This window comes from Monodon monoceros, unplaced genomic scaffold (genome assembly GCF_005190385.1).
Source record: "Monodon monoceros isolate NGI ecotype Baffin Bay Population unplaced genomic scaffold, NGI_Narwhal_1 Super_Scaffold_18, whole genome shotgun sequence".
In the NCBI taxonomy this organism is placed as follows: Eukaryota; Metazoa; Chordata; class Mammalia; order Artiodactyla; family Monodontidae; genus Monodon; species Monodon monoceros.
In genome coordinates this window covers 132,850,657-132,876,713 of record NW_021703774.1, presented here as the reverse complement: position 1 = coordinate 132,876,713, position 26,057 = coordinate 132,850,657, and the positions used below count along the sequence as shown (strand labels likewise).

Sequence of the window (26,057 nt, the reverse complement as noted above, 5' to 3'; positions counted from 1 at the left end):
GATGAAATTGTTCACACCAAAAACGACTTCCACGTGGTGTATGCCCACATTTACCAGGTTTATCAGAGACAATGGCTAGTGAAGGTTTTCCATGCATTCATTCAGTCAACATTAGCGAGTGCCTTTGAGCAAGGCCCAAAGGCAGGGGAGATTATAAAGAGAAGGAGACACAGTCACTGCACTGGGGACACTTGGAGTCTTACAGAGGTGACCATCACGTATATGAATAACTAGAATACGGGGCCTAATGCTGGTGCCGTGGAGCGTGATCAGGAGAGCCATCCATTCTGACAGAGAGGACCTAGGACGGCCTGAGGGAGGGGAGGGCAATGAAATGGGGCTTTGACACATAAGGAGGAGTTCAGTAGGCAGTGATGGGGAAAAGGGGAGATCACAGAAACCGGTAGGAGATGCTTTTTTGTTTTTGTTGTAAAGAATATGTTGGGGGTAGGAGTTTATTAATTTATTTTTATTATTTATTTTTGCTGTGTTGGGTCTTCGTTTCTGTGCGAGGACTTTCTCTAGTTGTGGCAAGCGGGGGCCGCTCTTCATCACGGTGCGCGGGCCTCTCACTATCGCGGCCTCTCCTGTTGCGGAGCACAGGCTCCAGACGCGCAGGCTCAGTAGTTGTGGCTCACGGGCCTAGTTGCTCCACAGCATGTGGGATCTTCCCAGACCAGGGCTCGAACCCATGTCCCCTGCATTAGCAGGCAGATTCTCAACCACTGCGCCACCAGGGAAGCCCCGAGATGAGTTTTTAATGATGCAAGTGACATATCTATTTTTTGTTTGTTTGTTTTGGAATCTTTTTCTCCTTTCTGGAAGTCTTCCTGAAAACCAGTCAGTATGTTAACTGGCATCTCACAAACTTCTCCTCAACCACAAACGGCCCTTTCTACTTCCAGCTTTTGATTCGGGAGTTTATAATAAAATTTATTTTTTTTTCTGTCTTAAAATGCAAACCAAAAACACCCAATGTTTACAAGTCAGAGGCAAATGCTCCAGCCTTTGTTTCACAGCTCTGAATGTCTTAAGAGCATGTACGCCTGGGCTTCTGTTGGGAAGGCTGGAGATGTCGGCTCCAGGCTTGGGGCCCGGCCACACTGAGGCTTTTCCAGGCCTCCTGTGTTTTGTCCCACTCCCCACGGGGTGGCCAATTACATCTCATTTTCTGTGTGGTCTTTTACTTCCTTTGAACACTGACTTGAAGGTTGGGTTATAGTTTTGAGCATGGTCATCCAATACTGAAGTCCTTCTTCCCAGGAGATGCTGTCCAGCTCCTGGTGGGGCTTTTGTTTATAAAGAAGCTTTTTCACAGTTCTTCCCTCCAATTCCAATCTTAGTTTAAGCTTGAGGTGATTAAAGATGTTTGCAGGAGCCAGAAATGAGAAACCTTTTGCCCCCTTCTTTTCTATTGGGATTGCCAACTCACCAAAAACATCCTTCCGGCCACACAGAACCCAAGAGGCAATGCAATGAAGAGCGACTGGCTTGTAATGCAGTTCTTCTTCCTTCATGGAGGATGAGGGGAGATTTGTGGACAAAGACTGTATCTTTCTTTGTTTTCTTAGCGCTGTGCAGAGCACCAAGCCTAGAGCAGGTGCTTAAGATTAACAAATACTGAGTAAGAGAGTAACATGATAAATGGACGGATGGCATAGTTGCCTGCTCTCCAAATGGGATTGTCCTAATTAAATAACATTTTCATATTAATTCAAGCCTGAGATTCCAGGCTTATGTCATTTTGTGAAATAAATCAGGACATTGACAGGCATATTTACTTGGATAACATGCATATGCTTTAGAAGGTAGGCCAAGTCTGAGAACCCCAGTAGCCTATAAAGTACCCATGACCCAAATGCCTCTCATCAGCTCACTGGTCTAGCAAGCACATAACTACCAGAATCCTATCTATATATCGCAGACTATGAAAGGTGAAAAAAAAAACCTCATTTCACAGATAAGAAAAGTGAGGCTGGGAGAAGTAAAGGGACTTGCCCAAGGTCACATAGCTAGTAAGCTGCATAACTTGGACTGAATTTATTGTTGCTTCCCCAGGAAAGCTGATCATTCATATTCAAGGTAGAAAAACAATATGCATCAGCTCGAGCCGTAACAGACCTAATGGACTCAGATAACTCCAAGGTTCCTGCCTCGTTATGAAGACCCAGCAGCAAGTCTAAGACACCAGGAGCCAGAGCTGAATTGAAAAAGATAATTGCTCTAAAATAGATAGTACCAAAGTACAATTGCCTGTCCAACCTCCCCAATGCTTCGGATACTCGCTCACTGACCACGTGGCTGCCTTTGCCCAGCACTCACTGTATGGGTAGTTTCCACTGGATTAGGAGCCAAGGGGGCCTTTGGAATTACCATCTAAATTTCTTTCAAACTTAAAATAGAGCTAGTGTTTGACAGCTCTAAGGGTCCATCCCTGCAAGAGCTCCCCTCCTGGTATGACCGGCTGGTGTTCGGAACCACCACCTCTGACTGTCTGCAAGTCAGTGCAACAAATGAACAGGGCATCGGTATTAGAGCATTTATTTTTCAGGTAAATTTTTAACACCTGCGGTGGAGAGGATGAAAAACAACAGCAGGCTTTCAGTCTATGGAGCTGTTCCTTTCTAAACACTCCAACCCCCCAATGCCCTGTACCTAAAATGGTGCTTGGCACACAGTAGGCATTTATTTCAAGCGGCTGAATGAACAAAAGTTATGAAAGTTCACCTGACCTGCCCATGGACTCCCCAGGTGGAAGCAGCACACTGGAGGCTCTGTCCACAAACATGGTCGACCTACCCATGACTCTGTATTAAGCAAGATTACTGAAGTACTTCATGCCAATCAGTGTTTTCTTTTGTTTTGTTTTAACAAGCCACAAAGTGTGTTTCCCACTGTCTCTGGTTAACAGTCACCTCTTACACTGATCCATGGAGACTTCCTGAGTGCGGGCCCTAAATTATCTCATGTAGCCTGGACTGTTTATTTGAGACACTTCTCCTCACATGAATCCACCACGTTACCAGTTAGTAACGCTGAGGAGAGAGAGGCAATCATAGCGCCTGCCCATCTAAACGCATTACACAATTCATACATGGGGCAATCACGAAATGGGATTTATTCAGTCTCAGGCACTGACGATGATGTGGCTCAAACCTAATTTTCTAAAGGACAGCACAATTCTCATTGATTTGGGGAGATGTATTCACACTGTCTTGCTCTGCAGACTGGCTCTCCATGCAAGAACAATCTTGAAACATCAAAACTCCGGTGAGGATGCTGGGAGCTCTCTTTTCTTTCTTAAAAGCACATGAATGACCTTACCACCCAGAAGGCCGCATTTTGACGTGATGGGAAGGAACACAGCACAGCCCCACCACAAGGCGCTGAGTAATCGGAAATGTATAAAAGGATTCCATTACGGGCATGAAATGATTTACCTCTCCACTCGACTGCAAACATTTGGCATTTCACATACATTAAAATGAAATCTCCCTGAGAAACTACTGAATCTACTTTACATGGCCTAAGCGTCTAAGCGATTTCATAACTATACAGGAGTCCCTTGCCTTTTCAGATATATTTGTTGTTGTCTTTCCCTGTAAGATCTCTAAGATACCGATGCAAAATATTTATTGAGTGTCTCATTGCAAAATACTTTTCATATATGGGAGGATATATAAACAAAGGCATCTTCCCTCAGAGGACTCACAGCCTTATGGGGAAGCCAAGATGCCCAAAACTACCCATTCTGATGTACAATCTCATGGGTGAAAAGTACAGTAAGAACAGAGAAGGACAGAGCCTCGGCCAAGGGAATGTGGAAAGGCTTTTGAGGCCGAGGGCAAGAGTGTGTGTGTGTAACCCTGAAATACACAGTCATTGGTATTATTACACATGAACAAAGATTCAGGGTGTATAAAATCAGAGAGTTACAGTGGGCAGGGATCTTAGAGACGGATCACCCAAAGCCCCCTTTCTCAGCTGAGAATATGTAGGTGCAGAGAAGTCAAGTAAGTAGTTAAGGACACCAGATCATCTAACTCACCTGATAGCATAACCCGTATGTCCTATCGTGTCCTAGGATTCCCCTGCTACACAGACTGTTAGCGCTTCATTTCTTTTACCTTCACAGGTAACTCAACTCCGCACAGGTGACTCAGCAGAAGTGCCCACAGAGTTTCCCTAAGACTGGGCTCCATGCTTTCAGCCCCTTTTACATATAGAGAGCTTGTCTATGATTCCACCTGGAATAAAACAACACTAAAAAAAAAAAAAAGCAAGCTGTGCTCCTGACACTGCCTGCATCTTTATACAATAATGACTAGTTAAAAATTGGTAATATGACACAATTTGGGTGACACAATATCTGGATTGAGGTCCCTACCGCCACTCCTGCCACAATGAAAATGAAATAAAAATATCCAGAGAGATAAAGAAAAGACCGCTAATTTCACGGTACAGTAGATGTTGGGACAAGAACTGAACTTACACCTGTGAGGTCAGTCTCATCTTACAGGCGGGGAATACTAATTTGCTGATAGGCTTTTTGCTGGAGAGTTTAAAGGAAAATTGGCATGAATGGTGCTACAAAATTTCAACCTCTCGTACGAGGCTGAGCACAAGCAGTAAAAAGGAAACTGTCTGGGTCACCATATTTTATTACGCAAAGGGCTGAATCAGAAACTTGGAGTATTAATAAAATATTTTCTACACGGACTTTGCTGATGAAATAAATGGCTTCATGCTTTTATGAAGATCTGATATGTTACTCACATTTAAGGGCAGTGAGTACCCCTTTTTGTAATTACTAATAGGCAGGGTTTAATTACACCGCTAAGTCCCAAGGTACTGCTGCAATACACCAGCTGGGGACTGAAGTGCCCATTCTCTACCAGATTCCTAGATTATCTGGAGTCTGACATGCAAATCCCATCAGCTTTGATTCAGATACTTCCCGGGAGGGGCTCAGGCAATGTATCTTTTGCCTTATTTATAAAGAAAAATACTCACGATAGACACATCGATTTACTTATTACCTTGTTAACTCTCTGGGGCATAGTTACCTACTTCCTAGAGAGGAAGAATTAACTTGTGAGCAATACTGTCATAAACACAGGCAGAACAAGACCAGACAGAATCCAAACATCCCAGTGCTTTCATAATTGGAAGACATCTAAGAACCCTCCTCTGGAGAGGGGAATTGTCCCATTAAGTGACAGAAGCCCGCTATGTGAATTGACAGCAATTCACAGGACAGAAAATCCTCCCTCTCCCCCAACAAACTGGCTTTTCCTAAGAAGAGAATCAGGGGAGCTAAGAATGCTTCAAAGGTACAGTGCAGCGAGCAGCGACTGTGTAGCCTGTGTCTGCCTGCCGAGCATGCATTTCCCACCCTGATTTTCCTTTGGGGAATCATCCTCTCATCTCAGTTTCATTCCATATAGCTTGGTGGGGCTGGCCCCACCCCCTCTGGCTCTGTAGGTGGGCCTTGGGTCCAGTACTGGCCGATGGGCAGGAATTCCACCTCCCCAGCCCCGACCCACAGAGATGAATTCAGGAATCAAAACAAGTCCACTGAGTGCCAGCCCCAGGCTGTTCTGTGCTCCTGGGAAGAAGCCTTCTTCCCCTCTGCCAGTGTTGCTAAGCTAGTAGGATGTAAGCCTGGATGGCTGGGGGCGGTCTTTGCCACTGCTTAGGAAGAGCCTTCTAACAAAGCCAAGGCAGACAAAGTCAAGCTAGCATGCGGAACCAGGGCTGACAAAGCACTCAGCTCTAACCACACCTGCAGCCAGCCAGGCCTCACCTACTGCTGGTTATGCGAGCAGAGAAATTCCCTTTTAGACTGAAGTCGCGCTAAGCTAGATTCCTGTCACTGGCAACCCGAAGAGTCCTCACAGAGTCAACATTTTCAACTCAGACTTTTATTTTAAATCTTACACTACTATAGTAGTACCTTTACTATAATTAATGAACCAACTGATGAACCAGGACATTATTATTAACTAAAGTCCACATTTTATTAATATTTCCTTGGTTGTTATGCAATGTCCTTTTTTTTGTTCACTGTTCTAGGATCTCAACCATGGTACCACATAACATTTAGCCATTGTAACTCGAGACTCTGACAGTTCTCAGACTTTGCTTATGTTTGATGACCTTGACAGCCTTAGGAAGTACTGGTTGAGTATTTTGCAGAATGTCCCTCAATTGGGATTTGTCATAATTAGATTGGGGTTATGTGTTTTGGGGACGAAGACTGAAGAGGTAAAGTGCCACCTTTGTCACATCGTATCAAAGGCACGTACTCTCAACATGATCCATCCCTGCTGGTGTTAACCTCGATCATCTCGTTGATAACGCTGTTTGTCAGGTTTTGCCACCACAAAGTTACTATTTTTATCCCCTTTCCATACTGTATTGTCTGGAAGGAGGTCACTATGAGCAATCCGTACTTAAGTATCAACTCAGACTTCTAACTTATCATGGCAGCAGGTATGTGAGGCACCCTACACCAACCTCCTGTCAAAATAAAGTAGAAACATATAGAAAGGGAAAATGCAATATCTTGAGATTGTACTGGAGCTTAAAAGCCCAGAAGAAAAAGCTAAATAGTCTATGGATGTCTGTATGAAAAACAAAATCCCAGCCTAAGCCCACTCTACTCTTTGAACCAGAACAGTGTAAGCCCACGCTGTCCAATATGGCAGCCACCAGCCCTGTAAGACTATTTAAACTAAAATTAAATAATGTTAAAAAACTTTTTAATTTAGTTTCCCAGTCACACGAGATAACATTTCAAATGCTCAGAGCTACATGTGCCTTGTGGCTACTATACTGGACAGTGCAAAGAGCATCTCCATCATCACCAAAAGTTCCAATGGAGAATGCTGGCAGTAATTCTACCCATTTCCAGATGCGGGAGGCAGTCACTGTACTAACAAGAAAATCAAGCTGCCGCAAAAGACTGAGGAATGAAGATATTTATCACAGAATTATGTATAGTAAAAACGAATGAGCAACAACTTAAATATACAAAGGGAAAAAGCTAAGTGTGGATACAGGCATGTTAATGAAATATTACATAACTTAAAAAGAACATTTAGATAGACACTTCTACAAAGACATAAAGATGGCCAACAGGCACATGAAAAGATGCTCAATATCAGTAACTCTCAGAGAAATGCAAATCAAAACTACAATGAGGTATCACCTCACACTGGTCAGAAAGGCCATCATTAAAAAGTCTACAAATAATAAATGCTGGAGAGGGTGTGGAGAAAAGGGAACCTCCTACACTGTTGGTGGGAACGTAAACTGATGCAGCCACTATGGAGAACAATATAAAGGTTCCTTAAAAACTAAAAATAGCGCTTCCCTGGTGGCACAGTGGTTGGGAATCTGCCTGCCGATGCAGGGGACACGGGTTCGTGCCCCGGTCCGGGAAGATCCCACATGCCGTGGAGTGGCTGGGCCCGTGAGCCATGGCCGCTGAGCCTGCGCGTCTGGAGCCTGTGCTCCACGACGGGAGAGGCCACAGCGGTGAGAGGCCCGTGTACTGCAAAAAAAAAAAAAAAAAAACTAAAAATAAAATTACCATATGACCCAGCAATCCCACTTCTGGGCATATAGCTGGAGAAAAACTCTAATTTGAAAAGGTGCATGCACCCCAATGTTCACAGCAGCACTATTTACAACAGGCAGGACATGGAAGCAACCTAAGTATCCACTGACAGATGAATGGGTAAAGAAGATGCGGTACATATATATAATGGAATATTACTCAGCCATAAAAATGAGTGAAATAATGCCATTTGCAGCAACATGGATGGACTTAGTGATTTTCATACTAAATTAAATAAGTCAGACAAAGAAAGACAAGTATCGTATGATGTCACTTACATGAGGAGTGTAAAAAATGATATAAGTGGGGCTTCCCTGGTGGCGCAGTAGTTGAGAGTCCACCTGCCGATGCAGGGGACGCGGGTTCGTGCCGCGGAGCGGCTGGGCCCGTGAGCCATGGCCGCTGAGCCTGCGCGTCCGGAGCCTGTGCTCCGTAACGGGAGAGGCCACAACAGTGAGAGGCCCGCGTACCACAAAAATATATATATATATATATGTGAACTTATTTACAAAACAGAAATAGACTAGAAAACAAACTTATGGTTACCAGAGGGGATATCAGGGAGGAGGTAAATTAGGAGATTAACATATACACACTACTATGTATAAAATATATAAACAAAAAGGACCTACTGAAGAGCACAAGGAACTATATTCAGTATCTTGAAATAACCTATAATGCAAAAGAATCTGAAAAAGAATATATATATATATAACTGAATCACTCTGCTTATACCTGAAGCTAATACAGCATTGCAAATTAACTATACTTCAATTTTAAAAAAATAGAAACATAGAACCTACTGTGTACCACTGGAGAGGGGGAGGACATTTAAAGAGTATTTTTTAAAGAGATATGGGGACATCAGTTGTTTTATTTTTACAAAATAAATAGTGTTTTGACAACTATTTTTGATGAACTCCACCAGGTAAAATGTTTATAGCAAAAAGGGCCTTTCTCATCTTCTGAGATGGCCCACTCTCTCTGTGGAGTGTGTCTGTCTCTAAATAAATCCGCTTCTTACCTATCAAACAAAAAATGTTTATAGCAAAAAGAATAGAAAATACAATAGCTCAGTTTTTAAGTGATTTCTATGTGCCGAGTAATGTGCTAAATGCTTAATATGCATTATCTGGTTTAATAATCCACATGTTAAATAAAATAGATGTTATTATTTCTATTTCACGGATGAGAAAAATAAGCAGTGTCAAGATTAAATAAACAGAAGAACCTGGACTAAAATCCATGTTGGTCTGACCTCAAACCACAGACTATTTATCTCTGCAACTCAAAAACATTAACAGTGATTGCTTCTGGATAAAAATATTATAAGTGACTTTTTTCTCTTTTATACTTTTTTGTGTTTTCCAAATTCAATAAACAGAGATTGTTTCTTTAAAAAGAAATTCTGAAAGAAACATTCATTAAACTTGACCATAGCACTATACGGTTAAAAGAAGACTGCTGTATGCAATGGATCCTCACTGAAAACGGGTTAATTACGAACACTAAGAGCTTTCATATTCAGCTGAAGCTTCTGTTCAAATCTAATTCCTCAAAGTATATTGCTAGACACTAATGGAAACCCAAAGAGACACACGCATTCAGGAGATGTATAGCCAATGAGTTTTCTGTTGTTTTTATAGTGAACAACTTTTTTATATCCTAACATTTTTATGCCAGCTATGAAAAAGATAAATAAATATTTATGACACTTGCTCAATTCCACAGTAACTACTAAGTTGCTCATGTTCTCACTCTGCTTTGAAATGTGCATATTTTAGTGGCTGGGAGTCTCAACCCTAAGTGAGAGAGCCACAGAATGCTATCACTTTCAAACCCTAAAACTACTCATTTGACGTGGCACTACAGGGATTTGCCTTGCTAGCAGCACATGACAAGCTTAATCAAGGCAGCTGTAGACTCAGACAGATACAAAGCTCAGTGCTACCCAACAAACAGCTAAGAACACGCCAGAATTGCCATGGACACTGGTCTTACAAAGCTTCACCATGGATCAGAATCACGTGATCGAGAACAACAAACAAGGGGACTGAGGGAACACACAGACAAATGAGAACCAATTTCCACCGTCCAACTGTCTTGCAGAAACCTTCCTTTACCAAAAAATGGCCCAATTTACCCCCTGAACTGAACTGAATATCGACTGAACTTCCACTTGAGGGAGATTTATGTAGTCATAACATACTACTTATAACGAATAGGCCAGAATTCACCAACGGGTAGTTCATGAGCTAAAAGCCCACAGGCCAGTTATCTTCTGCCTACACATATGTTTTGTTTGTTGTTTGTTTTAACTGATTTAGCACCAAATTTTTAAACAGAGGGATTTCTCATTAAAAGAAAAAAAAAAGTGTCCAGCTTTTCTTGGAAAAGCTGAAGACCTGGCTACATTGGTCCAGCACTCTCTTATTGCAATCATCATTTGGAGCTGAACAGTGGCTTACCCAGTGACCCCTCTGCCTCCCCCACTCCAGACTATTCCACCAGCTAATGTCAGCTGCATGGCCCTTGTAAGCAACCGAGCTTGCAGTTCTTATAACAGGAGACACCATTAAACTACACCACACCTGACAGTGCTCACTTCACCTAAAAAACTACAACCATATTTCTCCATAGACTGCTCTTTGAACCCAGTCAATAGGAGAAGCGAGAGAATTGCAGAGAAGGCGACATAAAGTGAAGTCTATTTGCCACCATCTACCCAACCACAACCTCCTGGCCAACATTTGGTAAAAAGGTGTTCCATGAACTGTCCCTGTTTACCCGTCCAGACTCACTTTCCCCAGCTCCTGACACCCCATCACTTTGTGATCCATCTGTACCAACTTATGTAGGGTTCCTCATACATGGAAGTGCCCATCTCTACCTTTGTCATGGTCCCCCAGTCTACAGGCCTCCTCCTGCCTTTACTGGTTTTGCATTTTCCCCAGTGGACTGCATATGGAATACGGGCAACTAGAGTTCCCGTCACACTCACTCTAAAAGCCCAACACAGGACTCAAAACACATTTACTGCACCAAGACTCACCTGCAAATTCCAAGCCACCTTCAGAATGCTTAGCTTAGATGCTGGCCCTTCCCTACCCTGGCAAAATCCATCCTTCTGTCTTATTTTTCACCGTAACTAATACTTTTGGGGGCCATACTTAGCCATATTATTATCTGTTTATTTGTGCTTCCCAGGCTAATCCTGGATCTTGAGAAAGAAATCTGTGTCTTTTTTATGGCTTTAACGAAAAGGAGCTTGGGCTTCCCTGGTGGCACAGTGGTTGAGAGTCCGCCTGCCGATGCAGGGGACACGGGTTCGTGCCCCGGTCCGGGAAGATCCCACATGCCGCGGAGCGGCTGGGCCCGCGAGCCATGGCCGCTGAGCCTGCGCGTCCGGAGCCTGTGCTCCGCAACGGGAGAGGCCACGGCAGTGAGAGGCCCGCGTACCACCAAAAAAAAAAAAAAAAAAGAGGAGCTTGCCATTGTGCCAGTATGTTGCAGGGGCTCAAAAACACTGAGTAAATGGATGAAGTGATAGAGTCCCACGTCCTTTCCCATAAATCACCACTCCTTGTCATGGACACAGAGGTAGCCGTCTGATAGGTCACCCCTATCATCATCCTCAACATCACCATCGTCATTGCTGCCAGCACCACAGTCTCCATTTGACAGTGCACGCAGCGAAAGAGCCAGGGTTCAAAAGCATGTCTTTGTGTCTAATGTAGCTGACGTGCAGCCAAGGGGACAGAAAGGATCACATCCCGAGGACTGTGATTATTCTACACATTGCCACCTCCTCTTTCACACCCTCCCAATTTAAAAATAAAAGGGAACAAATGCTTGTTTAGATCATGTCCAAGACAAGGTCACCATCACATCGGCAACCTGGAATGTACCCAGAAGATAGCTAGCTGAATAATGTATGCACAATTCAATTCTAGTGGTGGCAAGCCTGACGTCTTTACCTACAGAACATATCTCGTATCTTCTTCCTCTGGGGTTTTCTGTAAGTTATGGATTAATAAACTTTCCCCAAGAATGCTGCTTTATTAATCCGGCAAAATACTCAGAAAAAGAAAATATTTTATTAGGCCCACCTAACATGAATTATGATAAAGTCCCACGTGTGCTGACAAGGAAGTTGCTTTCTGCAGAAAATTGTGTTTGTGGCCGTGGTGGTTTCCCCTACAGTTGGACTTGGAGGAAACAAAATATCAAACTGTCTCCTGACCTTTGAAGACAATAGGGGCCACCAAGGTCACGGCAAATCGTGACGGATTTGAGGGTGGCATGACTTCAAGCCCCTACTCTGAAAGCTGAAAGAAAAAAAAAAAGGCACAGAGACAGGAGTTCTGTTACCATTCAACCACTGAACTCTCTTCATTATACTGAAACATGTCCTTTTCAAAGGGAATGGCTGTGGGGCTGGGCCATCTATTTCACTCGTCTGAAGGGGGAGGGGGAGGGAGAAAGGAACTCCTGCTTATGGCAGGGCCACCGGTACCAGGCACAATTCTAATTGTGTCGTGGGCGTCACTTCGTTTGATTCACAGAGCAGCCCTGTAGGAGCCCATTTTTCCATTGAGGCTCAGAGTTGAGGGTCTTGCCTGTGGCCACAGAGCTAATTATTGGCCAAGTCCCCTTGGTTTGACCATCTGTAAAATGGGGACAGTAATGCCCTCGCTATCTATTTGATGGGATTGTTCTGAAGATCAAAGGAGAAGACATCCGAATTGTGTGTGTGTGTGTGTGTGTGTGTGTGTGTATGTGTGTGTGTGTAGATTTACCTATATATTTCACTTGCTGGCTTCATTCATTCCATCTGAATGTCAACTGTTCAAATGTTTGAAGTAACCAAAGAATCAGACCTAAAATTCACTCACTAAATTCATTTGCCTAAAATTCATTCATTGTAAAGGGGCAATAAACGATTCCAGCTCCATGATTCACCCCTTGGTGACCCTGTGACATATTTGCCAGGTCTCCAGCCTAAGCAAAAGACATCTCATCTACAGAATGAAGTGGTGGTTCTGCTGGGCTACAGGGGCACACCCAGCCCTGGCATTCCATGATTCCGGAGGGGCTGGGCTGCTTACCATCAGCATTGCCCTAGAACTGCATGTTACTGGGCCACATTTCCACTCACTCTTCCTCTGCCATGTTGAAATACAGAGTCACAATACCTTATCCAAATACCCTGGGTCTTTTGTGTTCATAAAGTGCATTTTAGTTTGCATTTTAGACAGGCAGCCTTTACTATGCCATACATTTACCTTTTATTTGTAATACCCCTAGCTGGGTTTGGGGTGATGCCCTGTAATCAAATTCATTAATGCTTCTAGAGCCGCTGTATGCCTATTCACGAAGGGATCACTAAAGATTATAAGGAACTTCAAGTCACTTCAGGTCAGGTCACATTTTGCCACTAAATGAGTTATTAAAAAAAAAAAAAAAACTGAGTTCTCAGAGACTTGTAGCCCTACTCTGCTGTCCTACTGAGCAGGGCACCCAGCATTAACGCAGCTCACCCTAACAAGACAGAGATGCAGCTGCCAGCAGGGTCCCTCTCAATATTCTGTGAGGGAGGCTGGATGGGCTGGGGTGGGAGGAGAGAGAAGAGGAGGAACTCAGTTGTGTTCCTTTAGGTCTGCAATATTAATAAACACTTTTGTTTGGTTTTTTTTTTTTTTTTTTTTGCGGTACGTGGGCCTCCCACTGTTGTGGCCTCTCCTGTTGCGGAGCACAGGCTCCGGACGCGCAGGCTCAGCGGCCATGGCTCACGGGCCCAGCCGCTCTGCGGCATGTGGGATCTTCCCGGACCGGGGCACGAACCCCTGTCCCCTGCATCGGCAGGCGGACTGTCAACCACTGCGCCACCAGGGAAGCCCAATAAACACTTTTGTAAGAGATTTATTTCCCTGGCGTGTGAACTAGTCCTTTGCCTGTTTCTCTCAGATCCACTCCTGGCCCTTCCCCTCCACTCTGTTGAGTATGGCAGAAAGCTGGTCCCAACTACATTTCCCCAGGTTTTCTGGCCAACTAACTTCCAGTGAGGCTCACTGAATGGGAAAGATGGCAGGAGACAGGAAGGAAGGAGGAGGATCAAGGGTCTCCCTCCCTTTCTGCTTCAAGGTGGCATCCCCTGCTGTGGCAGAGTCTCCTCCACAGTTCCAGCCCCTCCCTGTGTGGTACCACTCTTACGCAGCCTCCGTTACATTTCCAACAGCCTCAACACCTGGGCTCTGATAACACCACCCGCTCCCTTGATGCCTGCAGATTAAGATCTAGAAGCAAACTGACTTCCTGCTCTCGCTAGTGTCCATCCCTTGTCTCTCTGTCACACTTTCAGCTCTTCCAACATCTTTGTTACTAGTTCCCTGTATTGAATTCTTCCAATTAAGGTACCTGGTGTGTGTCTCCTGACTAGATTCTCACTGATACAGTGCATATCGTTAAAATAATTAAATTCTGCTTGAAAGTCGTGGTGGTGCAGCTGACGTTGTTTTGGATGTGTTCGGGGATAGCACAGAAAGGCACTCTTCAGCGCTGACATATACTGGTTGGCAGAGTTTCGCTCTTTAGGCTGAAATTTTAAACCAGCTACAGATCATCCACAAGGTGACCAATCACCCACATAAAATACTTAATGCTACTAGGGGATCTGACAAGGAACTGCAAAGTCCACCTCCCAACTACTCCCCAAATTCTTCCTCCTCCACTGAAATAATGCATGTGATAAAGACAGGGAATATTGCCCACTGCAGTAACTGTAAAATCACACTACAGACCCATAAGTTGAGAAGCCTTTGTTGTTGATTTCATGCAACTCCTTTGATTTGATTTAAAAAAAAAAAAAAAAAAAAAGAAGAAGGAGGGAAAGGAAGCAGAGGAGGGAGGACAGCAAAGAACAGGACAGGAAAGGCATAGTTTTGGAATAAAAGGAGCTAAAAACATGTCCCAAAATTACAACAGAAAGCCCTATTTTGTTTTCACAGTATCACTAAAGGGATACTTTCCCCTCCACTGCAAAGGCACTATGGTAGCCTTTAAAAATTAAAGGTAGCAAGTGTTTACGGTGAACTTCCTCAATAGGCCAAGCATATGGGTCATGAAATCCAGATGACAGTGCCCTTGAGAAACTCTCAAATTTAAAGGACTCCAGATCAACACACATGGAGCAGAACAACTGACGTAATGAAGTGTGGTGCTCAGCAGAGCTGGGGCTCGGGAAGCCTGAGAGAGATACACTTGCCTGGGAAAGGCAGACAGAAGGAAGCATCAAACTTAGATTGAGCCTAGGGTGTAGAACCCTTATATTTTTTTTAATTTTTATTTTATATTGGAGTACAGTTGATTAACAGTGTTGTGTTAGTTTCAGGTGTACAGCAAAGTGATTCAGTTATACACATACATGTATCTTTTCTTTTTCAAATTCTTTTCCTATTTAGGTTATTACAGAATATTGAGCAGCATTCCCTGTGCTATACAGTCGGTCCTTGTGTGTGTAAAGTCAATGACCTTTATATTTTTAAAGAGGGCGATGTTAGTCCAGTACCCAGCCCCCTTGCTCCCAGCCACGCTGACTTACAGCTACTAAAACAAGTCAAGACTTCCCCCTCCCCTGACACATCTGGAGCAGTCAAATGTATACAGTATGATATCTCACCTCACTCCTATGACCCCACATACATAGCAGAGAGAAAATTTATAGTGTTATCAGGAGAACCAAGTGGTTAGATTTTTGGTCCCTTAATCTTGCTTTCTTTGAGACATCGTCTTTTTACATCACCCTAACCTAGTGCGGTACGCATTACCTTCATTCCAGAAAATATAATGAAACATGTGCTGATGACAGAATGTGAGAGAAGAAGGAAAGAGGTACAGCATCTGGCAAGGGGAGGAGAGAAATTTGAAATTTTATGGACACTGATGTCCTAGGGGTAACTTTCAGAGAGAAATGGATATCCTGCCCTAGGTCCTAATATACAAATATTATTTGAATGGGGATAAATGAGTGGGAGCAGGCTTATGAAAGAATTAATAGCATGAGGAAATCCAGAGAGACAGACAGACAGAGCAACAGAGAGAGGATAACAAATGGCAGGTAACAACCACTACATGGGCTATAGTCAGAAAGCTCTACAATTAGCCCTCTTTGGGCAGATATAAGTTACAATTTCCATGCATAATGGTGTTTCCTCAAATGAAAAATGCTTCAGTATTTCACTATATCATCATCGTCAAATATCTGAGGATCTTAAGACAATAAGGTGCAATGAAAGAGCATTGATATGGGTGTAGCGAGACCTGGGTCTTCATTCCAGCTCAGCTAGATGGCTTGCACACGTCTTTTCAGTTCCCTAGACCTGTGGCTCCTTGACTGAAAGTGGGAACGATATTCACTGACCTGACAGATCTACCTGAAAAGTCAAACCAGATTGTAGCTACCAGCCAAACTGCATCCCTCAGGCAGCCAGATGACTCTGCACAACCCCTCACTCCAGGGGAAAACCAGAGACGTCTTTCAAAGGCCTCTGCCACCTGAACCAGGTGAGTGGCTGCTACTCGGGGTGATCACCCCTCATCGGCCGCAATCCTCACTTCCACAACCCCCTGACCCACTGGGACAAAGGAAAGCCCAGCACTGCTGGTCTGCAAAGGACAGCAGTGATCCAGCCAAGGGTGGTGCTAAGCCTCCCAGAGCTCTTCCCTTGAGGCTGTTCTGCATTCAAATCAGAGTATGTAAAGAACCTAATGTTTAGTAAGCACTCATAACCACCAGTTTTTCTCCTCCCCTTCTAGTCCTCACCATCCAGAATAAGAAATACAGGTGAAGTATGATGAAAACTAATGCATACCTAGAAAATATAATATTTTAAAGATGGCATTTACAATAGCAACAACAAAAATATAAAGCACCTGGAAATAAATCTAACGAAAGAGTGCATACCTTTACGAAGAAATTTATAATCTGTATGGAAAGACATTAAATAAGAACTAAATAAATGGATGAAGGTACTATGTTTATGGGTAGAAAGGCTCAACATTATAATAATGTCATTTCCCTGAGTTAATCTATAAATTCAAACAATAATTCCAATCAAATCTCAATAAGTATTTGAGTGTAAGTTTAAAAGACAATTATAAAATGTATATGGAAAAAATGTATATGGAAGACAAAAGGCCAAGAAAGGCCAAGTTACTTTTGAAGAAGGACATCATGGGGGGTTTGTCGTGCAATTACCAAGGCTTTTTATAAAGCTGTGATAATAAAGAAGTGTGGCTTGCGCAAAAGAGTGGACAAAATATATGCCTATAAACTAACCCTAAATGCCAGGATGACTTTTCCCCATATGGAAGAAAATTAGAAGAAAACAGAATGAATTCCTACCTCACACACGTATATATCGATCCCACAATTAGAAATAGCAATGCTATTATTCGTGTAATAGCTGTTAATATTCCACCAAACATTAATTCCAGAAAATATACTATAAGAAAGGATTATAGAACCTAAATGTGAAAGAAAAAACAATAAAGCTTTTAGAGGATAATAAAGGAGAATATCTTTATGACATCAGGGTTTTTAAAAAGGCTTTCTTAAACAAGGCATAAAAGTACTAACCATAAGAAAAGATTGATAAATTCAACTACATTAAAATTAAGAAGTTAGATAGCAGAAGATTGGCAAGAATCCAACTTCTATGTGGCCTATAAATCTATTCAGCTTCCCAAAGGAATAAATTACAGTAACCTTTTTGCATTCATTGGAACTATGTTCTAACAATACATGCCGTAGCTCAGATTCAGCATATGGCTGGCCCATCTTTGACTTCAACTGGATTACCAGCACTTTTAGTCTAACTTGAGTATGTTTGAACGGTTGTGTTTTCTATTCAGAGCTTTTGTGAGCATGCATGTAATACTGCTCAAAATAACGTGTCCTGGGATTGAAGACAAGCACCACCACGTGCCATGGTCAGAGTGGGTGGGCATCACCGGGCAATCACTAGGGAACAGCAATGCGTGGCTTCTCTTCCTTCCTCTCTGGGCAGTGTCTGGATCATTTACGATCATTCACATCCAAAGCTGACTCTCGTCCTGCCACCTGTTGGGATTTTTACTACTACTCCCAAGTCTACTGGGAAAAATCTGCACCAGTCAAGTCAAAGATAGAAAATCCTAGGGGTATATCTTAGCTATAATCAACATTGAATCCTATGAGAAAAGCTAAGCCACCATCTTCCATATAACCATGATTTAGCGCAAAAAGGCTCTCCCAAGGAGCCTGTAAGTCTCCCACTTTCTTTCTGCTCCCATTCTTTCTGCTATGCATTCCTCAGCAACATTCTAACACTCACTGTACATATTGACATACATGTATACAGTAATATATGAATATAAGCTAGGACAATAAAAAAGGAAAATGTCACCCAAATATGACATATGTTTTAGATGACGAGAGCTTTTTCAAGAGGATGTCCCTCACTCCTATGAAGAGAGATGCTTGTCGTGGCATGACGGTGCGTAATTATAAAACTTTGTTACTGAAAATAAGTTACTCCCTGGGGAACCTCATAAACCTTCAAAGTATCTAGTGTCCAGGGACTGAGTAATTAATTAGCATTAATTGATAAATTTCCTTTTTGATTAAAAACATTTCTGGTTATCATTGTTCCTGTAATGAAAGTGGACAGTTCTAGTGGATCAGTTATAGGACAGATTTGAGTAAGTTGTTACTGTTAATGATTCCAAAAGATGTCAAGAAAACAGAGATGACTTTCAATAGCTGATTGTTACTATTCGTTTCCAAATCCAGATTACAAAATAAAGAACTGCCACCGAAAAAAAGAATGTGTTTTCAAGATCGTTGATCACAAAGAATTTCAATATTGTCAGTGAAAAACAACTTACCCCCAATCTTTCTATCCACATGAGCTTAATGAACCACATAAAAGTACACACATTTAATTCAATTCAATCCAGCAGACACTTATTGAGCATCTACTATATTCTAGGCACTGTTGGTAAAAGTAGAAGCCACGTTCCTTCTCCCTAAAGAGCTTATACATGTCCTCTCCTGGACAGTTATTGGACAAACTACTATTTCTTATCATCTCTCTAGTGACTAGCTAGAAACTGGATGAGAATTCAATGGAATTCTTTTTAAGTCTGTTCTTCTGAAAAGCATATTCAAAATAATTATACGGAATGATAAATAACAAATGTGGAATAGTGGTTCTCTCTGGCAGGAGGGAAGGAGATCTGATGGGGAGAGGTTACTAAGTGGCTTTGACTACATTTACATGGCTTGCCTTCCTAGGCTGAGTGGTAGGGACAGAGTTTTCTACTCATTGTTATGTATACACTTTCATATGTCTTAGAAATATACCATATTACATTTCAAATCAAATGCATTACCTTCTCAATCAGATTAACTGTTTTGCTTAAAAATAATAAGTGCTTACCTACAAACCTTTTCTCCAGTCTATCTCATGAGACACTGAGAGGGACTACTTGAAATCAAAGATTCTGCAGAAAATAAGTTTGGAAAACTCTTAATGAGGTACATGAGTTTCTTAACTGCAGGAAATCTCTGCCGCTTTCACATGTCAGTAAATACTGTGTCTTACTAAGAGCAGGATACATAATTCGGGGCTTCCTAGGTATTTTTGAGCATGCAACTTTTTTTCCTTGTGAACGCCCTTTCTTCTGAAATACTCATAACCATCCTGGGGGACACCAGTGCTCCCCAGAACAAAGTTTGGAAAAGGCTCTACAAAATAATCCATTTCAGCCACATAGGCTACCTTACAGCCACTCTTAACAGGATGCCCATCCCCAAACCAATGATGAAGCTTCTTGCCCGCCTGTCTTTGTCCATATAGTTCTTTCAGCCCCTCAGAAACTCCTGGTCAACCTCCAGCTTCCAGGTGAAACGAAATCTCTTCTGTGAAGCCTTAGCCATCCTTTCCTTTCTCCAGGTAGAAATAATTCCTCATCTGGAAGCTTCCAGTGCTGCTATACAGATATTCTCTGTACCACAGGTCATGCTGTAGCAGCTATTTCTGTATAAGGCCAGGTGCCCAGATGGGAGAGACTGTACCTTTGCATCTTGGAACTGTCTGCAGTGCCTAGCACTGAACCAGAGCGAGGTAAAGGAGGTGCTAGTAAGACATGCTGAATGGACACAGGAGTGAGGTCTGTATCAGGACATGTGTGGCCTCAATTTCCAGATACTCTTCATGCATATTCATAATTTTCAGCTGTTACTGTTGATTATGACACTAACAAGAATAGGAACAAACAGTCATAAAGAATGAAAGAGAGACAAAGACTGGGATAAACACAGAAGAGACAAAGGAAGAGAAAGAGATGCTTAACTGATGAAGAGTGAATGGATAGATCCAGTTGAGAACCAGAGTGACAGACCAACAGAGAGTCAGAAATCGGTATGATGCTCAAATTATCAACACAGGGCTGGTGATTTTCCAAGACTCCCTGTAGGTGGTCAACACAGCTGACTTGGGTTCACTCTGAACTTCACATCTGTCTGTTACCTTACCTCCTCTAATTTTATCCCCTAAGCCAAACAACACATCTTTGACCCCACAAACTTTTACCATTTGAGCTGTGAGTTCTCCTGTTCAGTAGAATTTTATTTGTTTTCTCTTTATGAGAATCCCCCACTGGCACTGTAGACTGGTTACATGTCAGGTTAAAATAAAATAATAATAATAAAAGCAAGTTGGCAATTTCTTTCCAATAGAATACGGTAGCCTATTTCATGAAATAGAAGCCAGAGAAGTTTTATGATGCCCAAACCAAAACCTTCCCGTTTCTAAGAACTCAATGGAAGGAAAATACAAAGGGCATCTCACAGAAAAAGAAACCTGATCATTTGCTCTCCAACCTAAGGGAGGTGTTAAAGTGATTAATTGATTTAATGTCTTTTTTTCTTTTTTGTACACAGGTTCATATCCTGATACACAGTTCATAGATTGAGTTCTGTGCTAGCTTTTCATGGATATAACCCCAGAGGAGGGGTTTTCTTTTCCTACTGGACACTCTTTTTTCAGTACAGAACATCTGGCTGGCTTCCGCTCTTAGCTGGTAATACCCACCCCACCGCGCACCATCCCTTCCTGGGGATTCTATTTATATTTAATTCTATTTATATTTCAGGCCACTACTCTATCCTAGTATAGGAGACAGTCTGGTCTAGAAGAAGCAGCACTGGTCAAAGAATTCTGGGTCTGATGGTGTTTCTCAGTTGTGCAGTTATGCATCACCCCAAGTCTGATTTGCTTTCCAATCTATAAATTGGGAAGAGTTGACTATTCCTAGAATTTAATCCATCCAATAATCATCTTATTTCCTTGAAAATAACTGCTGAAAAGTGCAATGACATAGAGGTCTTAGCATTATGAAGATATCACCATTCCCTTCACAAAGAGGAGAAATGTTCAAGGAAATATTTCCAATAAGCCAAACACAAAACAAAACCTTTGCCTGAACTCCTTAAATATCTCTCCTCCTCTCTACCTCCTGGTTAACAAAAAAGCAAAACAAAAAACAACAGGCCAGATACTCTTAGGATATTTAAGTCTTAGGATATCAGTGACGAACAGAAAACTTTTTATTTTCAAGGAAAAGGATTTTTCTCTTCTTTGAAGGATAACATTAACAGTTAAGTAACATCACATGCTGGGTACTATTCTAAGCACTTGGTGTTAATTCCTATAATTCTCACAACAATCTTATGTGGCAGGTAGCTTTTTATTATAAAGAAAATTGAAGCACAGAGAAGTTAGATAAGCTGGTCAAAGCCACACAGCAGGCAGCGCTGGGGGAACTGAGGTCTGAACCCAGGCAGCCTAGCACCCAAGTACAGACTTCTAAAGACCTGTTATACCACCTCTTAATTTTGAGAATCTCTGCGTTCCTCCACTGGTAACCGGTAGGAGCAGTAATGCAATCTCTGCCTACCCAGTTACTGAATATACTAACACAGTAGACACATGTGAACCAATACCTGCCACGATGTCAGAAGTGTTCAAAATGCCCACCATCAGCCTAATGCCCTGCTGGTAATAGAGAAGTACCCATCTTATGTTGTTGGCATCTGAAATTGGCAACAACCCGTAGTTTTCTCCTACAGGAGGTCTAACTATTCCATTATTCCCCATTAAATGTGACAACCACCCTGGGAGATAGAGCTCACCTCCCCACTCAGAGGTAACGTAACGTAGTCGTTAGGACTGAAAGCTTGGATTTAAATTGTATTAGTTGCTGTATGACCTTGGGCCAGTTACCAACTCTCTAGGTGCCCCACTTTCCTTATCAATCGAATGAGAATAAGAATACAAGTATGCACTTCCTAGGGTTACTGAAGGATTAAATAAGTTAATGCATGTGAAGTGCTTAAGTCTGAGTCTTAGTAAGTGCCCCACAAGGGTTAATTATTCCTATTTTTATTATACTAAGAGAGGTGATTTGCCAATCCAGTACCTGGTTTCCATCCTGCCCTTCCAATTCCAAATACCATCCTCTCTCCTTAGCAGAATTCCATGCTCTCTAGTACTAAAAGTTACCATCCTCCTGAAATCCTGCTAAGTGCCAAAGCGCCCAATGAGACATTTCCCCCCATAAAATTGCTCACAGCTCCACAAAGTAGATAATATTGTCCCTGTTGTGCAAATGATGAAACTGAGGTTCTGAGAGGTCGATTCATCCTCAATCACTTAACTCAACCAGTGAACATTTTTTGTTACAGTTATAGCCCTAAGTAACACTTAAAGTTCCTGACAACCGCCTTCAATTTATGCAACTTTGTAAAGTGCCAACTAACAGACATATACTGTGATTTTCTTGCTTTGTTAGCTTTATTAGCTTGAGAGAAGGATTAAACCCCAGCAAAACCAAATGTTTGACTTGAGTGAATTATCAAAATGCAAATGCTGCCTCAATTAGATTCTTCCTCTGCCTGCAGGGTGGCTTCAGGCACCCGAAATCCACCAAAGGCCATTTTTAAGATGGGTACTATCAGGGACCAAGCCAAACACCCACCCATTTAAGAAAAAAATTCCTTGGAGGGCAGAGGGGAGTGGGAGCAGCGGATTCCTCTCTGGCTTTGGGAGAAAATGAACAAGAAGTGATACCATGTCTTCCCTGCAGCCTCACACAATGGTCTGTCTTGCAAATGAAACATACTGTGAAACAGCTTGTGAGATGAGCTTCATCAACAGTAAGCAATTTTTATTCAGATTTTATTGTTGAATACAATGAACATGATTAAATGTTTCAGATATGCCTATTCAGACCTTAAGCAAACCACCACCCAAAAGGAGAGGAAAAAAAAAACCTAAAAATCACCTTCTAAATCTGCTTTAGTCAGAGATTTAATTGCTAACTTGATGTGGAGAACTGAATTCCCACTTGGTAGCAGCGAGATAGTAACAACACGTTTGTACTCCCCACTTCGCCCTCTTCTCTCATCCCTGCGGATCCGATCCTCTCACCGTTGCCTAATAGTTACAATGTCAGTCTTTAAAATCACCGCATTTTGAACTTCCTAAACCTTTAAGAAGGCCTCTCTGTATGGAAAAGAACAATAGCGCTTCAAAAGCCATTTCTTCGAGTTTTCAGTACTCCAATTGAATGCTGGGATTTCAATCAAGGACATCAGCAGACAATTTCTGATTGCTTAGAAGTTGACTTTTATACAGTTTTCATTAGGTCGCCCTTCTCAATAGGAAACCAAGAAAATCTGTGATCCCTTTCAGATTCCAGAATTGTCACCAAGCCTTGTCAGGATGGAGAGTGAAAGAGATGGGGCTGGGCTGAGGAGAAGCTGTGGAGTGTCCCTATTCCATCCAACCTCTCCACTTCCCCCTCCTCCTCTATCTTGCCTGTGCAATTAAGGGTTCCATCCAGAATCACTCATTGAGATAATAAAAACAATGGGTGCTGATTCAGGGGGTGAGGATGGTTTATAATTTTATGGATTTCCCGAAGACCTATAATTGGCACATAAATGTACAGACGTGAACCGGATAATTAGGGAGTTCTAAACGCAAGCCACCTTTAATTTATATGATTACTAGAAAACATGTGAAGTGCGATGTAATGTCAGCGGAACCCCCCACAAGGCCTTTATTCAAAACCATCAACATTTTGAAAGTGCGTTGAACGGGCCAGTAGGAAGGGAGCAGGTGGGAGTAAGAAGCGACAGCGGCGGATCCTTGCTCCGGTCCCCGCCGGGATGTTAGGAGCTGCAATGTAGCATCCTTCTCGGAGGACTCGCCCGCCCAGCTCCGGGCAACAAAACACGCACTCTCTGCGGCAACCTCTCTACTAACCCCTCTTTCTGAACGAACTAAAACCCAGGTGTGCGCCGGCATCCAAATGCACACGCAGCCGCCGACCCACGCGGCCGCGCACCCCGCCCTGGGAGACAAGCGCCGGAGTTCACCGATGCCCGCGCCGCGGCGCTCTGCACTCCGTCCGCGGCCGCTGAGCACAAGGCGAGAGCCACACCGCGGTCGCCCGGCGCCCCCGGCCTCCCCACCCCCACCCCCACCCCATTCCTCCAGATTCTCCCAGCCCAGGCGGAAGTGCCCAGGCAGACCCCCAACAATGAGGACTTGTGTGCTGCAGGCTGGAATTGGGGGGGGGGGAGGTTAGTTTACAGGGAGTGAAACGTACACAGTCTGGCGGGTCCGGGAGGGAGCAACGCAGGAGCCATGTGACATCAACCTCTTACAGCAACCTTCCCCTCGTGCCCCCTTCATCCCGTCCACCAGCACTACCACCAGAAAAAAAAAAAAAAAGTGCTTTAAAAAGTGCACAGAAGGGCTTCCCTGGTGGCGCAGGGGTTGAGAGTCCGCCTGCCGATGCAGGGGATACGGCTTCGTGCCCCGGTCCGGGAAGATCCCACATGCCGCGGAGCGGCTGGGCCCGTGAGCCATGGCCGCTGAGCCTGCGCGTCCGGAGCCTGTGCTCCGCAACGGGAGAGGCCACAACAGTGAGAGGCCCGCGTACCAAAAAAAAAAAAAAAAAAAAGTGCACAGAATACTCGCGCCCTCCCACCAGGGGTCACAATAATACTCCGCGGGACGAGCCAGCCTCGGGAGGAGGGTCCCGGCTGCAGCAACCAGGATTTTGAAATGTACTTGGTATACTCAGCCTATAGCTCCTTTCCGACGCCACGACACAACCTCCGCCATCCTTGACTCCCTGGCTCCAGGCTCTCTCGACGGTTGAGTCCTGCTTTTAGGGCTCCTTTATGAACCGAACCACATGGATTTTAAAGTTTCCCCAGTAGGGGGGTGGGGAAACCTGGCTCTGCAGCCGAGGCAGAGCGTCAAGTCTGGATCAGAGAGAAGCAAGAGGGGGCGGGTGGGGAGGAGAGCTATCGGAGTGGAGGGCGGCGCGGGGTGGTGCTGGGGAGTGGAAAGCAAGGGGCGGCAGCAGAGAACCGAGTCGATGGAGGACTCGGGAAGAGATGGGTTCCGAGGAGACGCGGGATCCGGCTCTGACGGTGTTTGCAAAAGGGTAGGGGCCACTGGGATAGATCTCGCTTTTCGGCAGGTCGGAGCAGAACCGCAGCGCTACCGAGGAGTAGGGAAGTGAAAACCGGGTTTGGCTGAGCAGGGAAGAGGGTCCGACCTGGGGACGCCGGCAGCGCGGCTGAGGAAGGGCTCGGGAGTACCAGGTAGGTTTTGGAGTGGGAGAAGGAAGGCTCGCGGGTGGATAGCGGCGTGCCGCAGGAAGGAGGAAGGTGCAGGGGGTCCCGGAGAGAGACGAATGTATTAGGTGAGCAGATCTGGAAAGAGAACCGCGCGTGGTCAGAAGTAGGGAGATAAGGGGTGGTAGGGGGAGACCCATAAGGAAGGAGCAGAGGCGCCTATCCTCTCCAGCAAGTGGAGGAACAGGGAGGAAAACTGCAGTCTCCATCCCCGCCGCACTCCTGGCCAAACTCCCGAGAGGAACGCCCCAGGAGCCCTCCTCCGCGCCCGGGGACCCCGACGGAGCCACCCGGGCATCCGGACGCCGCGTACCCGCCGACACCTGCCCGCGCTGAACTCCGGGGCGGCCGCGAGCCCACCGCCGTGCCTCACCTAGGCTCGCCGAGAGCTTCCTCCTCCGCTGCCGCAGCCGCCCAGGAAGCGGTTCCCCATGCCCGGCGAGCGGCGGCACTTAGGCGCGCTCTCCAGCCCGGGGAAGCCCGGGCGAGAGCCGAGCTGGGTCCATTCTCCCCGGGCGCCACGGGCCCCGCGTCAGAGCAGGGGGAGGAGACCGCCTCGCGCGCAGACCCGCCTCCTCCCGCGCCCCCGCCCCCGCCCCCGCCCCCGCCCCCGCCCCCGCCCCCGCCAGCCCCTCGCCCGCCCGGCGCCCTGCGGCGCCGCTCACCTGCCCG

At 44.3% G+C, this 26,057-nt stretch overlaps 1 protein-coding gene across 4 annotated transcripts in view; it reads right to left on the bottom strand.

Annotated features, from left to right (window-relative positions):
* DAB1 (DAB adaptor protein 1) overlaps nt 1-26,057 on the bottom strand; it is a 421,097-nt gene that overhangs the window by 394,377 nt on the left and 663 nt on the right. For 2 of the 4 annotated variants that reach the window (XM_029228761.1, XM_029228760.1), the window contains exon 1: nt 25,759-25,892. The exons of 1 other annotated variant lie outside the window; for it this stretch is intronic. The gene's annotated coding sequence lies outside the window, so the exon portion shown is untranslated. Of the gene's footprint in view, nt 1-25,758; nt 25,921-26,057 lie in introns of those variants that run through there. One more of the 4 variants, XM_029228765.1, reaches the window with a different exon arrangement.